General features: G+C 46.2%; 1 protein-coding gene across 1 annotated transcript in view; it reads right to left on the bottom strand.

Annotated features, from left to right (window-relative positions):
• Positions 1-16,429, bottom strand: part of CHRM2 (cholinergic receptor muscarinic 2) — a 365,548-nt gene extending 349,119 nt beyond the window's left edge. The window contains exon 1 of the mRNA XM_068277883.1: positions 15,867-16,429. The gene's annotated coding sequence lies outside the window, so the exon portion shown is untranslated. The remainder of the gene's footprint in view (positions 1-15,866) is intronic.
• Between the last annotated feature and the right edge of the window lie 375 nt (positions 16,430-16,804).

Consider the following 16,804-nt stretch of genomic DNA (forward strand, 5'->3'; position numbering starts at 1 on the left):
AGTTCACCTCCCCATTGAAGTCTATTGCGGTTCACGAAAACTCGCACAAAACGAACTTTTGCGCAAGGTTCTCGAACCGAAAATCGGAGGTTCGGGCTATCTCTAGCTAAAAGTCGCTTGTTTTTTTGTTTGTAAAGACTTGTGATAAATGGACTCTTTCCATGAAGTTAAAAATTTCACAACAATGCCTTGTAGCTTGAGAACTTTTTCAATAAATTAAGCTCCTTCCCCACAGTCTAAACTGCTGATCTACACCATAGTTCCTGAAACCTGACATCAAGGAAGCTAAGATTTCTATATCCTACACTGATACGGGCTAAAAACACTTTTTTCCTTCCTAAATCCTCATCTACTCTCTGTAAAACAACTCGGTCACATTGACTAATAACCAAAGACATAAGCCAAATATCTGCCGCTTCCTAAAATCATACCGCAGTGTCGGAAGAGGCCAAAACATTTCCAAAGCCACAGCAGAATATGCATCATGTTGCTGGCACTCAGTTACAATTCAGACAGTTAAAGTACGCCTGCTACGAATAGTTGGTGAATTAGCACTTACAGTACAATAGTAGAGTCTTACTGCTGATGTGACAGCGATTGCTTTCTCTTGGGAACGATAAAGGTTCATGTACACATACATACATCAGGCAACTAATCAACCATCCAATTCGATTATTATAATCAGGTGAAAATCAGTGCTGACCAATTTCAGCTCAAAACTGGTCGCTTGTATCAATCGGACATGCTGCAAGATGTAGGGCTGACAGGATCGATTGAGGGCACAGTGGTAGCAGCGTGCGATATGGGGCTGAGGGATAACCGTGGTGGAACCCCCAGCGCCCCCCCCCACGTGTAAAATGTGCCCCTCCCAGTGCCCTGTGTAATATACTTTACCTGTCGGTGTCCGCCGCTGGCTTCGATCTTCGTCCTTAGTTGCCCGCATATACGTGGGCGTGTGTGTGTGACGTCACGCACATGCCCACTTCCAATACACCAAATACGGCGTCACAAGGCCAATTCCCAAGAGAGTTCATGCTGAAATCGATCTGGAATCGGCCTGTGGTGAATAAGCAGGCAGCAGATCATCAGTGATTACCACAAGCAACACCTGCAGCACATGCACAGCTGCAGTCCATCAGTGATTACCACACGCCACAACTGCAGCACATGCACAGCGGCAGTCCATCAGTAATTACCACACGCCACAACTGCAGTACATGCACAGTGGCAGTCCATCAGTGATTACCACAAGCCACAACTGCAGAACATGCACAGGGGCAGTCCATCAGTGATTACCACATGCCACACCTGCAGTACATGCACAGCGGCAGTCCATCAGTGATTCCCACACGCCACAACTGCAGCACATGCACAGCAGCAGTCCATCAGTGATTACCACAAGCCACAACTGCAACACATGCACAGGGGCAGTCATCAGTGATTCCCACAAGCCACAACTGCAGCACATGGACAGCAGCAGTCCATCAGTGATTACCACACGCCACAACTGCAGCACATACAGAGGGGCAGTCCATCAGTGATTACTACACGCCACAACTGCAGTACATGCACAGTGGCAGTCCATCAGTGATTACCACAAGCCACAACTGCAGAACATGCACAGGGGCAGTCCATCAGTGATTACCACAAGCCACAACTGCAGAACATGCACAGGGGCAGTCCATCAGTGATTACCACATGCCACACCTGCAGTACATGCACAGCGGCAGTCCATCAGTGATTCCCACACGCCACAACTGCAGCACATGCACAGCAGCAGTCCATCAGTGATTACCACAAGCCACAACTGCAACACATGCACAGGGGCAGTCATCAGTGATTCCCACAAGCCACAACTGCAGCACATGGACAGCAGCAGTCCATCAGTGATTACCACACGCCACAACTGCAGCACATACAGAGGGGCAGTCCATCAGTGATTACTACACGCCACAACTGCAGTACATGCACAGTGGCAGTCCATCAGTGATTACCACAAGCCACAACTGCAGTACATGCACAGTGGCAGTCCATCAGTGATTACCACAAGCCACAACTGCAGAACAATCACAGCGGCAGTCCATCAGTGATTACCACACGCCACAACTGCAGCACATGCACAGCAGCAGCCCATCAGTAATTACCACACGCCACAACTGCAGTACATGCACAGTGGCAGTCCATCAGTGATTACCACAAGCCACAACTGCAGAACATGCACAGGGGCAGTCCATCAGTGATTACCACATGCCACACCTGCAGTACATGCACAGCGGCAGTCCATCAGTGATTCCCACACGCCACAACTGCAGCACATGCACAGCAGCAGTCCATCAGTGATTACCACAAGCCACAACTGCAACACATGCACAGGGGCAGTCATCAGTGATTCCCACAAGCCACAACTGCAGCACATGGACAGCAGCAGTCCATCAGTGATTACCACACGCCACAACTGCAGCACATACAGAGGGGCAGTCCATCAGTGATTACTACACGCCACAACTGCAGTACATGCACAGTGGCAGTCCATCAGTGATTACCACAAGCCACAACTGCAGAACATGCACAGGGGCAGTCCATCAGTGATTACCACAAGCCACAACTGCAGCACATGCACAGGGGCAGTCCATCAGTGATTACCACATGCCACACCTGCAGTACATGCACAGCGGCAGTCCATCAGTGATTCCCCCACGCCACAACTGCAGCACATGCACAGTGGCAGTCCATCAGTGATTACCACAAGCCACAACTGCAGAACATGCACAGGGGCAGTCCATCAGTGATTACCACACACCACAACTGTAGCACACACACAGTGGCAGTCCATCAGTGATTACCACACGCCACAACTGCAGCACATGCACAGCAGCAGTCCATCAGTGATTACCACAAGCCACAACTGCAGCACATGCACAGCAGCAGTCCATCAGTGATTACCACAAGCCACAACTGCAGTACATGCACAGCAGCAGTCCATCAGTGATTACCACACGCCACAACTGCAGTACATGCACAGTGGCAGTCCATCAGTGATAATCAGATGCCATCAGTCAATTTAATGAATATCATAGAGTCTCCCTCAGTAAACCAAACAGAACAGTCACAAACGCATGGTTAGAATGTCATTCTCCATGTCTGGCAACATTGTAATCAGCAGTAGCAACTAATGCTTCTAAATGTATGTCTCCCCCACCTGGCAAACTCATAATCCTCTACACTGCTGTGTGACACTTCAGTACAGCATATTGCACTGAGCTCATACAAGTCAAGGAGACAGCATACAATGCATACCTCACTCAGGTGGGTAGTGTGGGATCTACCCAATAGTCCTCTGTACTCTACCCAGTGGGCATTCCTGACACATAGGCTCCTTGCTTCAACAGATGACAGGTACAGCACTGTTAAAGGGGCACTACAGCAAAAACTGTAAAATTTAAAATATGTGCAAACATATACAAAGAAGAAGTGAATTTTTTCCAGAGTAAAATGAGCCATCAATTACTTTTCTCCTATGTTGCTGTCACTTACAGTAGGTAGTAGAAATCTGACAGAAGTGACAGGTTTTGGACTAGTCCATCTCTTTATAGGGTTTTCTCAGGGATATATTTATTTTCAAAAGCACTTAGTGAATGACAGTTGCTCTGACCAACTGCCAAAAAACTGTGTAGCGTGCCAGGAAGCTGGCCAGCATCATTGTTTAAATCCTTTTTAGGGAATATCTTTATAAAGAATAAAAGCCTTACTGAGAATCCCCTATGAAGAGATGGACTAGTCCAAAACCTGTCACTTCTGTCAAATTTCTACTGCCTACTGTAAGTGACAGCAACATAGGAGAAAAGTAATTGATGGCTCATTTTACTCTGGAAAAAATGTACTTCTTATTTGTATATGTTTGCACATATTTTACATTTTACAGTTTTTCGCTGTAGTGCCCCTTTAAGGTAGCCATTAACAATCCAATTCCCCAAACCATCGACTATACGATAGATCAGATCGGGTACCATTATTGGTGTTGATTGACGAGGAACAATCTATCGATCAATCCATATTTCAAAACTATTTTTTTAATCTGATCAGATTGTTTATTATTTCCCCTCTGTTGGTGGGCACAAACAATCGTTTCCTATTGATTGCACTCATCAGATCAGACAGTCAATTGCTCTAAAAATGTGATCATTAATGGCAGTGGCGTAGCTAAGAAGCTGTGAGCCCCAGTGCAAGCTTTACACTGGGGCCCCCCAAGCTCTCTATACATAACAATTGATACGGCGCACCAAATCCAATCAGGGACAACCACAGTGTCAGAGGTGCAAGAAAGGCATGGGAAACAGCGTGTTAGTGATCACTGCTATTCTAATCATCTATAGAAGTAAATAGTATCAGCATATAGGACCAATAAAGAGCTAATACTGTGGTTAAGGGGTGGGCCCCTCTAGCCCAAGGGCCCCGAAGCGGTCGCAACCTCTGCACTCCCTATTGCTACGCCCCTAATTAATGGGCATCTTTAAAGGACAACTGTAGTGAGAGGTATATGGTGGCTGCATTGTTAATTTCATTTTAAGCAATACCAGTTGCCTGGCAGCCCTGGTGGTTTATTTGGCTGCAGTAGTGTCTGAACAACACCAAAAACCAGCATGCAGCTAATCTTGTCAGATCTGACCAAAAAAGTCAGAAACACCTGATCTGCTGCATGCTTGTTCGGGGGTTTATGGCTAAAAGTATTAGAGGCAGAGGATGAGCAGGCTAGCCAGGCAACTGGTATTGCTTAAGATAAAATTAACAATGCAGCCTACATATCCCTCTCACTACAGTGTCCTTTAAAGCGAACCTAAACTTAGAACTTCCTTTCTGCTCTAAAATATAAGCAACAGCATAATAACCTTTACAGAACAAACATTTCTTTGTTACAGCTTACGGAAGTCCTGCAATACATCTGCAGTGTGTCTTACACCCTGCTTTCATGGAAGCAGACAAAAGGGTTAACATACTGTGTTTTACATATTACTAGCTGTGTTTGCGAATGACTGACGAATTTCCTTGCTGACGCGGCTGACGAGGTCAAATTATACAGGTGATTACTTACAGATGAGGAGGAATTAGCTCTTCTCTCTAAAAACAAACAGGGTGCATTTATTTCTGTTTTTCTTGTGTCCTGAGCAAGAGATCAGGTCCACTTTAAATTGTCTATGTAGGAACCCCTTCACTAGTCATTTCCAACTGTACGGACTTTCAAAACTGCAACCAAAACTAATACTTTTCCTTATAAGGTAATCCATCCAGGTACATCAACCTATCAGCTGTTAAAGAGAAACCGTGACCAAGAATTGAACTTCATCCCAATCAGTAGCTGATACCTCCTTTTCCATGAGAAATCTATTCCTTTTCACAAACGGATCATCAGGTGGCTCTGTGTGGTGAATATTGTGGTGAACCCCCTCCCACAGGAAACTGTCATATTCTTTTTCACAAACGGATCATCAGGTGGCTCTGTGTGGTGAATATTGTAGTGAAACCCCTCCCACAGGAAACTGTCAGGACCATAGTCCTGGCAGTTTCCTGTCTGTGAACCCCGTTGCATTGTGGGAAATAACTGTTTACAGCTGTTTCCAACTGTCAAAAAAGCAAGCAGCAGCTACTTCCAGTGTCCTGCCAGCAGTAAAAATGTCACCATGGGCTTGATTCACAAAGCGGTGATAACCCAGTTATCACGCCTAAAAGACTTTAGGCGTGATGACCTTTTCACCACTGAGTTATCACCGCTTTTTCCTGCTCTTCGCGCGTTCGCGCGTACGCGCGTGAGCGCGCGCGCAAAGTCCCATAGGGCTTAATGGGAGCTGCGCGCGCACTTACGCGCGTACGCGCGTACGCGCGGTAACTTCGCGCGAGTTTCTTCTTATCATGCCTAAAGTGAGTTTAGGCGTGATAAGGGCCTTTTCACCAGCGTGCAAACACTTTGCACCGCTTTGTGAATCGAGCCCCATGTGATAAATGTCGGAATGTAAATTAGAGAGAGGAAAGATTTTACAATGGGCAAACACTGGTTAAACCATTTATACATAATTATTGTAAAAATGAAGCACTTTTTTTAAAGTGTTCCTCTTTAACTTTCCTTTTTGTGATTCAGGCTCTTCTCTAGTGGAAAAAATGATACCTTATTGGCTGCTGTTAGTATCTAAAATACAGACAAACTGAAAAGGAAGTCTAATGATAGGAAACATCTGATCATAAATAGATTAAAAACAAACAAACAAAATCAGATTTTGCCAAATAGGTCCCATTGCTACAGCTGATAACGGAGACGTTAGCTATGTCACTCAGAAACAAAACACTGTCATTTGGGATAATGCACCCCTAATGGCCAGTCCATGATGGCCAATCTGACGAGCTCCTAAGCAGACCCGCTTACAGGATCACCATCCTAAATTTTGTTTTCTCCATATTATATTCAGCCTCACAAATGAGCAGAAGGAATAATCAGATTCCGGCCACAGTCGGCCCATTCTCTGTCCCCGCTGTACAGCCCTATCCCCGATCACACAGAGCTTCCCCGATACCAGGCTCAGCTTTCTCATGCTTTGTGGCAGCTTTGGCTCAGACTGGCTGTGATTAAAATAATGCCATTAGGACACAGACGGGGAACAAAATGGTGGCGGTCGGGTGACTATAAATTATTATGACCTTCTGTATGTGCTGTGTGTGATGTGGTTACAGAGATGGATAGATGACTAGATTGGCAAAAAAAAAAAAGAGAAAAAGAGAGCGTCAAAAGAGTACAGGGACAGAATAAGAGAGAGGAGAGAGTGAAGGGGGAGGGTGAAGAGGGTTAAGGGTGAGAGAGAGAGAGTGTGTTGGGGAGGGGGGAAGAAAGAATACGAGGAGAAAAGTAGAGGGGAGGGTGAGAGATGGTTAAAGGGACACTTAAGTCAAAAAAAAAAAGAGTTTTACTCACCTGGGGCTTACAATAGCCCCCTGCAGCTGTCCGGTACCCTCGCCGTCTCCCTCCGATCCTCCTGGCCCCGCCAGCAGCCACTTCCTGTTTCGGTGACAGGAGCTGACAGGCTGGGGACACGAGTGATTCTTCGCGTTCCTGGCCACAATAGCGCCATCTATGCTGCTATAGCATATATCATATACCATATAGCAGCATAGAGGATGCTAATGTGTCTGGGAACGCGAAGAATAACTCACGTCCCCAGTCTGTCAGCTCCTGTCACCGAAACAGGAAGTGGCTGCCGGCGGGACCAGGAGGATCGGAGGGAGGCGGTGAGGGCACCGGACAGCTGCAGGGGGCTATTGGAAGCCCCGGGTGAGTAAAACTCATTTTTTTTGTTTGACTTAAGTGTCCCTTTAAGGGGGAAGAAGAGAAAAAGTGTTGGGGAAGGGGGGAGGGGGGAGACAGGATAAGAGAGGGGGAGAGTGAAGGAGAGGGTGAAGAGGGTTATGGGAGGAGAAGAGAGATAGAGTGTTAGGGAGGGGGGAGAGGTAGGATAAGAGGAAGAGTGAAGTTGAGGGTGAGAGATGGTTGATGGGGAAGATGAGAGAGAGAATTGGGGAGGGGGGAGAGGTAGGATAAGAGAGGGAGAGAGTGAAGGAGAGGTTGAAGAGTGTTAAGGGGGAAGAAGAGAGAAAGTGTTGGGGAAGGGGGAGAGACAGGATAAGAGAGGGGGAGTGAAGCAGAGGGCGAAGAGGGTAAAGGGGGAAGAAGAGAGAGATAGTGTTGGGGAGAGGTAGAATAAGAGGAATAGTGAAGGGGAGGGTGAAAGATGGTTAATGGGGAAGATGAGAGAGAGAGAGAGAGAGAGAGAGAGAGAGAGAGAGTTGAGGGGGGGGGGGGTTGGATAAGAGAGGTGGGGAGTGAAGGGGAGGGGGAAGCGGTGGGGGTTAAGCGGGGAGAGGAAGAGAGAGAGAGAAAGAGAGAGAGGGAGAGAGCGTGGAGAGAGAGAGAGGTGAAATAAGAGGGAGAGTAAAGGGAAGGGTGAGAGACGTTTAAGGGGGGACATGATGAGAGAGTGTTGGGGAGGGGCATCAGAGCAGGGTCATCCACCAGGCAATACAAGCAAGTGCTTGGGGCCAAGTGGGGGGTCAAGGGGCCCACCTGCACACATTCTTTGACCTCTCTTCACTTCAGCTTACCAAAAGGACCACGGGAAGGGGGGGGGGGTGAAAATCTACTACATTGACTAGGGCCCCATTAGATCTTAATCCATCTCTGTGGGGGGGGGGGGGGGGGTGAAGGGGAAGGTAAAAAGGGTTGGGGGGGGAGGGTGGAGAGAGGGCATTGGGGAGGGGAGAGGTAGAATAAGAGAGGGGGAGAGTGAAGGGGAGGAAGAAGATGGTGAAGGGGGGAGAAGAAAGAAAGAGAGTGTTGGGGAGGGTGAGAGGTAGAATAAAAGAGGGGGAGAGTAAAGGGGAGGAAGAGGATGGTGAAGGGGGGAGAAGAAAGAAAGAGAGTGTTGGGGAGGGTGAGAGGTAGAATAAGAGAGGGGATGAGTGAAGGAGATGGTGAGAGATGGTTAAGGGGGAAATGACATGAGAGAAAGAGTGTTGGGGGAGGTAAAATAAGAGGAAGGCGAGTGAAGGGGAGGGTGAGACCCAGTTAAGAGGGAAGCAGAGAGAAAAAGAGTTTGTGTGGTGTGTGTGTGTTTGTGTGTTGAGGGGGGGGGGGGGGTAGAATAAGAGAGCAAAAGAGTGGAAGATGGTCAAAGAGAAGCAAAGTGAAAAAGGGAGTGTTGGTAGAATAAGAGAGGGGTAGAGTGAAGGGGAGGGTGAGGGAAGGTTAAGGGAAAAGCAGAGTGCAGGAAAGTGTTAGGGAGGGCAGAGGTAGGATAAGAAAGGGGGAGAGTGAAGGAGTTGGAGAGGGATGATTAAGCAATAAGAAGGGTGATAAAGAAAGTGTTGGGGGGGGGGGGGTAGAATAAGTAATGGGAAGAGTGAAGGCAAGGGTAAGAGATGGTCAAGGGGGGAGTAGAGAGAGAGAAAGAGAGAGAGAGAGGGGGTGTGTCGAAGAGAGGGAGAGGTAGAATAAGAGGAGGTAGAGTGAAGGAGGAGAGAGAAGGGAGAGAGAAAAGAGAGAGGGGAGGATGGGGGCAGGATAGTAAGAGCAAAGAGGGGAGAGAGGGAGGGATAGAGAGAAGGTAGGAAGAGAAAGAGCTAAAGAGAAGGGGAAAGAGATGGAGAAAAGAGAGAGGGCGTAGACTAAGAAAAACAGAAGAGGAGATTGAGATGGGGGGGGGGGGGGGGGGTGGGGGTTAAATGAAGGAAATGGTGGGATAGAGATAGGAAAAACAGAGAAGGGGGGGGGAGGAAGAAGGGCATGAAGAAAGAAACAGAGGGGTGGAGAGAGAGATAAAGATAAGACAGTGGCAGCATAGATAGAAAGATGGGGAAAGAAAGAGAGAGCTTCAATGAAGAGGGCATAGAATGAGAGCGCGGGAGAGAAGGAGAGAGAGACAGAGGGCAGAGAAGGAGGAGGACAGGTAGACAGAGGTAAGTAGGTAAACAGCTGAGGAGATAACAGATTGATTGGTTCATGATGGGATACAATAGAGAATGAGGTGAAGTCAGAGTACATAGATAATTACATGAATTGACAAGCTGGACAAGTGATGTATGAAGGTATGTAGACAAATACTCATATAATAGATAGATTACCGGATGGATAGAAGAGGAGTGAGACACATACAGAGGTGACTCATAAACTGGCATGTTGGCTAATATATTATCAGGTAGGCAGGTAGGTTGGCAGATATACAGATAATACATTAATACAATAACATTTAAACAAAGTTGATTGGTAGGATGATACGTAGATATATAGATAGATAGATAGATAGATAGATAGATAGATAGATAGATAGATAGATAGATAGATACTCCTCCTCACACAGTAATTACATTCGCCCCCCCAGCTATAGAAATCTATTATGAAAATGTATGTCCTATTTCACCCAGATTATTAAGCTGAAAATTGCTACCACATATGGGGAACAGTTAATATCGCTAGCTCTAGCCTGAGATGCTTATTGCATTATTATAATGTAATTACCAGCATTACATGTTATTATGTGCACACCAGTAATGTCTACTGCTGGCACTTCCATCACTCTGTTGGATTGTATATCTCTATGTAGTATGCCTGGATGGCTATGTTTATGCCTGTAGGCTCACACACACACACACACACACACACATAGACCACTATGTCAAGACACAATGAGCTGGGGAACCAGGACACTTCTTGTTTATTATGATTGTATGATGTATGCGTCTCATATGCTGCTTGGCCCTATTTATAGAGGTGGGTGTGGCCCGGACAAGTCAAGGGTGACAAATCTGCTTCATATCTAGACAAAAAAATCAAGCTCCCTGCCCCCCAGTCTCCCACCAGGGCTGTAACAGTTCCAGGGCCACGTGGGACTCGAAGTGTCCTCGGAACGCATCAAGAATTTTAGTCAATGTCAATTATCCCGGAACGCCTGAGGACTGTTGACACTATCCGGCTAACAACAGCCTTGGACAGCAGCGCCTCCTGACTCTACCAGACGTGCCCATTACTGATAGAACAGGACCTGTGAAAACAAGCATTAGCTTGGACATTGCTTGTGCAATTACCGCCAGCATTGCGACCAGTTCAAGCCACCATCTAATGTCGGAGTTTAACGAGAGGGCCATAACCAGCTCTGAAGTCCCCTGTTGTTGGAGTTGAAAATATTGTCACATGTGTATTCAATAAAAAGGAGAGCCGCTCCCCCTTGCCCCATCAGTGAAAACTCACAATTGCACAACTCACAACTGCACCCAATGAGATTTGAAACATTGAGCTAGTAACCTTAGTTGAACGGACACCAGGCACTCTCGCCTTGCAGCGCTGGGTCCCTGGTTTGAATCCCAGCCAGGGCACTATCTGCACAGAGTTTGTATGTTCTCCCTGTGTCTACGTCGGTTTCCTCCGGGCACTCTGGTTTCCTCCCACATCCCAAAAACATACAGATAAGTTAATTGGATTCCCCCTAAAATGGCTCTAGACTCCGATACATACACGACACGATGCATACATAGACATATGACTAGGGTAGGGAGATTCTGAGCCCATCTGAGGGGCAGTTAGTGACAAGGCTATATATATTCTGTACAGCGTTGTGGAGGATGTCAGTGCTATATAAATACTAAATAATAATTGCTGAATGTCCCCCCTCCTTATCATGGAGGATTCTAAGTAAGGTGATCTAATCTTCTAGCCAAGCTGCACGATAGAGAGAGACCTGTTGTGTACGCTGTGATTTCTGGCTTTTCAGCAGTCTCACATTCAAGGGTTTAGAAGTCTAAACTAGGATAAACTGAATACAGCTATGTGAATAGTATAAAAAAAACAATGGTAGAGGGGGATGCTGGGAATACTGGCTCCTAAACAGAGCACCTAAGGCTGACGCACAGCGCTGCAACCATCCTGAGTCTAGCTTGGAAAGGCAATGAGGAAAGAAAATCCTGCACCATAAACTGAGATCTCCAGTTCTACAGAGGCTACAAGTCCACAGATAGGAATCCTAAGCCTAAAGGTGTCCACACACCATACAATTTTTAAAATGGCAATTCAAGAATTACAATCTATTTTCCTGATTGGTTGTGACATTGGAAAATTCTGACTAATGTACACACCTGTGTTCAGTTTTTTCCCAATTATGAAAAAAAAGTATTAAAAACTGAAAATAATTGCTTGGGTCTATACATTAAGAAATTGGCAATCTACCCTACACCATTCAATTTTCATAAAAATCATTTAGAGATATCCACCACTCCCCATCGACTTTTATCGGAAAAAAAAAAGAGAGAAATCAGATTGGATTTTCCATGCGAATAAAAAAAAAGCTTTCGGTTGTTCAGTACAACCAATCGTTTTTACTGAATTGATGTAAAATCAGATCATTTTGTTGTATAGTGTGTGGCCACCTTAAGCCTAAATAGAAAAAGCCTGAAGCTCCGTTCACACGCTCGATCTCCGTCGTTGTAAAACAAGTGATCGATGACGGTTTACGACGCACAAACGACGTCACAGGACCGTTTGAATTTGACAACGGCACAATGATGGTCTACCGATCGGACTGTTATTGGAAGCACTAAAATGAGGACAGGAAAGTGCGTAACTAGCCACACGTGAGTAGATTCAAAGCAGCGATCGTATGTTATTGTTCTATACGAATGACTAGCATCGATCATCAACCAAACCAATCCTCCATGATGGAGCAATCTACATAGTACTGTTTTTTACCATCACTGGGACACTTTTTTTGAACGATTCTCCAACGGTGGTCGACTGAGCTTAACTGTATCATGTCAGCATAGCTGTGCACCCTGGGGAGGATTCTCAACAGACCCTAGGGTGTAGCTAACACAGTGAGCGTAACAGTATGAAGTGAATGCTATAGAGAAGCTTTAGTTTCCCAATAAAGCCTGGCCAGTCTGTGGAAAGCTTTCAACGAAGATGAGAGCTACCAGTTCTGATACCTCCAAGTAAAAAAAAACTCCAAGTTCCCTTCCTGTGAAAAATACTTTCTGATTCAACAAACATGAAAGACATATGCTGATAAAGAGTCCGATCTGGCCCCCCCCCTCATTCATTGATACAGATCCCACTGTAGCCAGTGGATCAGGATGACAACCAGGCAACTATGTATTTCCATAAGGAAGTCAGTGATGCTGCCTCTTGTGCGACTTTATTGACGGGTGTATTGTAAGCAACTAAAATCATTGGACGAAGCAATGCATGCTGGAACATGTAGTTCATTTACAGCAGTGGCTCCTGACTTTTAATATGAGACAACCTGCAAGAAGCATTAAGCAATGAATAATAGTTGCAAGATGCAGGGTATGTTGGATCTTGTAGTCCATTTGCACCTAAAGGGATTATAGTTCATCTACTACTGACTCAACCTGTCAGGATATTGCCATTGGAAAAAAATATTCTATGATATTGTCATTTGTCTGTAAAGCCAAAACTTATACCCATTTTCAGACATTATCTGTACATGAATGTTGTGTCGCCAGATATCCAACGATCCAGCGGTGAGATTTAGGCACGTGCGCAAACTGGTGGACAATGCGCACATCATGGTATGGTTGCCACTTAATATCGGCATTTGTGTGGCACTGAGTGGCAATTAGATCTTACGATGTCTTCACTGCGGACATCTTGTGCGGACAACAATCAACAATCTCCTGTTTCGATTCTTCCTCAGCATCAACATTATCGCATGGCGGACTTAACCCTTCTATAGACTGAGTCTAAATATTAAACGTATATTGTGAATAATAATAAATGATGGGGTCAGTAGTTCCTCAGCAGAACAGTAAACAATATTCATACTCCTACCGGTAGATCCTAACTAAAGTTAGAAAAGATGACAATGTTGAAATACAGTGCATGTTGGGATTTTTGGTGCACGGACAACTACAGGACTGTAGTTTGCCTAAGGTAGAAAGGGTATCCACTAAACTTATGGAGAACCTAAGGCATCAGGAATTTGCCCTAGTGGGTCATAAGAAATCTAAAAAGCCCCCTACTGGGAAAATCCCAGAAAAGTACATCATCAGCATCACACCAAAAATACCATCTGTGGAATTGGTGTTGAAACTTTACAGGCAGTAGATCTTTCAAGCAGTGTTTTCTTTCCTTTCAGCTATGAGACAAACACCTACCAAAACCCCCAAACCCGTTCCTTGTTCTCCGCAAGGAACACCATTGCCTTTGCCTCGGCTGGAATCAGCCTCAGCAAGGCTAGGGAGAGCGCAAAGCCAGTAGCAGAGGGAGAAAAAAAAATGATGAAAGACAGGAGCGATTAATCCCTTAACGCTTTTAATTTGCCCACTTTCGAGGTGTCTACCATGGCTGGAAATAAAATAATCCCCAACGTATAAAGAGATGATCAGCTAATGCTCTTGAGTGATGATATTAAAGTGATCCAATCCCAGTCTATAAATCATTTATGGGGGAAGACCGTAGACGTGGTTTGAAGCTCATTTCATCCCCTTAATTAGGAGATCAGAAAACCCTCAGAGGTGACGATCTCTACATTAATGCGTTTGAGGTCCTCCATAAGCCAAGGTCTTCTCCTGCCTGGTCCTCAGCCCTACTACTCCCCACTCACTGTCAGGGGCTGAGATGAAATGTAGTCTCTTTGTGCGATGGGCTTAACCTACTTTGCCCTTCTAAAGCCACCACGGTAAAATGTTTAGAATTTTAGGCTACAGGAAACAAGATTACAGAGAGTTGCGGAAGGAGGGGCTGTAGATAACAAAAATGCAGAGAGAGGAGAGAGAGGAAGGGAAGGGGGGAGAACAAAAATGAAAAAGAGAAGGTGAGAATGGGGGTAAAATAGTCACTTGGGATTTACTGGTGTACCAAAACACAAAATATTTTACATGGAGAGAACCGATCAGAAAATTACAACAACAACCCTTGAAAATGCCAACAAAAATACTAAATGATTTTTTTTCTAAATCTCTCTTAGCGAAAAGTAGAGTGATTAGTCATGGCAAGTCCGGAAGGATGAATAGGTTAAACACTGTATAGAAAAATGGCGAGATCGGTCATAGGTTGATTTAATAAAGGGGGGTACGTTTTAGGACAGAGAGCCTTGACTTGATCTGGAGAAGGGCTATGTAGAAGCAGACTTCCACCATATAGTCTTTCTTTTCTGAATCCCTATCTGTAATGTAGCTATAATTTAGGCACAGAGCTAATCTTAGGGCAGATTTAGGGGAATCTCCCAGGATCCTGAAAACATGGTTATTGATCCCCCACCCCGACCACAACGCTTCCTATAGGATTTCCTGGCTGCAGACAGCACTGCAACAAGTCAGGAACAATTGTTGCAGGGTGTGTGGGGGGGGGGGGGGAAGGGGGGACATCATTATACTGCGATCGTACTGCGTGCTGACAAAATCACCTTGTGCTTTACAAGCTCTGCCTAATTACAGGTCTCACATACCTTAAGATCAGTGATTGACGTAGCCGGGGCATGTTTTTGTGCCGATCTGCTAAAATCTCATCAGAATTTTTGGCAGCACAAACAAACTTGCGTCTCATTCCTGGCACACACCATGCAATTTCCCGTCAGATAGATAGGTCGAATCAACACACACACGCAACAAAATGCGGAGGTCATCCAATGACTTCTCAGATTAACATATGTCGACATAGCAATGGTGGATACAGCGTCCCAGATTTTTATAACCGGTTGCATCGGATTGCTTTTTTATACAAATACATCGGTTACTGTCAAAAGAAATGTATACCAAAGGGTATTAAAGGCAGTGCTGTTTTCCTGCTGTGTCTGGAGCGAGCGCAGGGTCACGAGACTGGCATAACACCTACGCCTTTTAGTCAATGACCCCCCTTTCTCTCATTCAGGCAGTGTGGCTGTCACCTGGGTTTGAAAATCAACAGCTCTCAGTAGAATGCACATGCAGGCACCCACATTTCTGCCGCTCTCACGTTTCACGCCAGCTGAGCGCTTGCTCTAGGTGAAAGTGTTAAATGCCCTGAGAAATTCTGTTTGTCATTAAGGAGGGATTGCAATTAGAGAATTGTTTTTGCCTTGGGTGAGAGAGCAGCGATGATAGATGAGTGGAGGAGAAGGTCCCTGGATTGCAGCTCTGCTGCTGAGATAGAGAGAGAGGGAGAGCATCTGGCAGTGCCAGGCTAGCCTGCTACAGCAGCACCTCTGCTCCCCCACAGCACTGGATGCCAGCCTTGCCACTTGCTACTTCCACAGCTGAATGGATGATGGGTGTGGGCATTCTGGCATTGCAAACAAGGCAGTATGCAGAGAGAAAAAGAATAAGAAATAAAAGTGCTACCCTACCTGGAAGCAGAAGAGTTGGCATCAACTTGGAGGTACCCCCAGCGTAGCGGGCAGAGTCATAACACAAGGCAGGGCTCTATGCCTTGTGCTCCCATTTTGTCTTGGGTGCTGCGGGCACTGGTGGGTGTCTGTCGAGGACTGGCAGAAGTGTCACAGGACGAGAGGTGGCATTGTCCTGGGCTGATGGATGCTGTTCTCAGTCACATCCCTGCTGGCAGACTTGAGACACGCCTTTGCTAAAGCACTGCCAACTTACTGAGCTGCCAGGCAGTGCGGTGGGTGCTGCTGTGGGTGTCAGGCTGGTGTCATAGTGAGACCTATAGAAGAAACTGATCCATAGAAGGGGGGATAGAGGGGAAGGAAGGGGGGCTCCCAGGTGGAGTGCAGGGGGGTCCTGGGAACAGGTTGGCTCTGGAGACCTTCAAGCAGTGCTGGTCAGTATCCGCACAGCTGCTGCTGGGCTGGCTGCATGGGTGGCAGTGAATGTATGTCCGATTAGCTGCAATGGGCAGGCTGTCTGTGAACAGAGCATTTACAATTTTCTCTCACTATGACAGGATTACTTGCTGTTGAATGCGCAGCTCCTCCAATGAGATGAGCACTGCGCCCTGATTTGGTGGCTCAGGCTGAATAGAAAATGACTCTCTGACACTCTCATCATTGTGTTCCTCCTCTCCATCCCCAGCACATCTCTCACTCTGCCAGGCAGCTCTTACCATGCAGCTGTCTCTCCTCACCTCTCTCCTGACACTCTCCCTTCTCTTACTTGCAGTGCATCTCCTGATACACTGTCTCTCCTCACCTCTCTCCTGACACTCTCCCTTCTCTTACTCGCAGTGTCTCTCCTGATACAGCTGTCTCTCCACACCTCTCTCATCACACTCTCCCTTCTCTGATTTTCAGTGTCTCTCCTGATACAGCTGTCTCTCCTCACCTCT

Source organism: Hyperolius riggenbachi, chromosome 3, assembly GCF_040937935.1.
Source record: "Hyperolius riggenbachi isolate aHypRig1 chromosome 3, aHypRig1.pri, whole genome shotgun sequence".
Classification (NCBI taxonomy): domain Eukaryota; kingdom Metazoa; phylum Chordata; class Amphibia; order Anura; family Hyperoliidae; genus Hyperolius; species Hyperolius riggenbachi.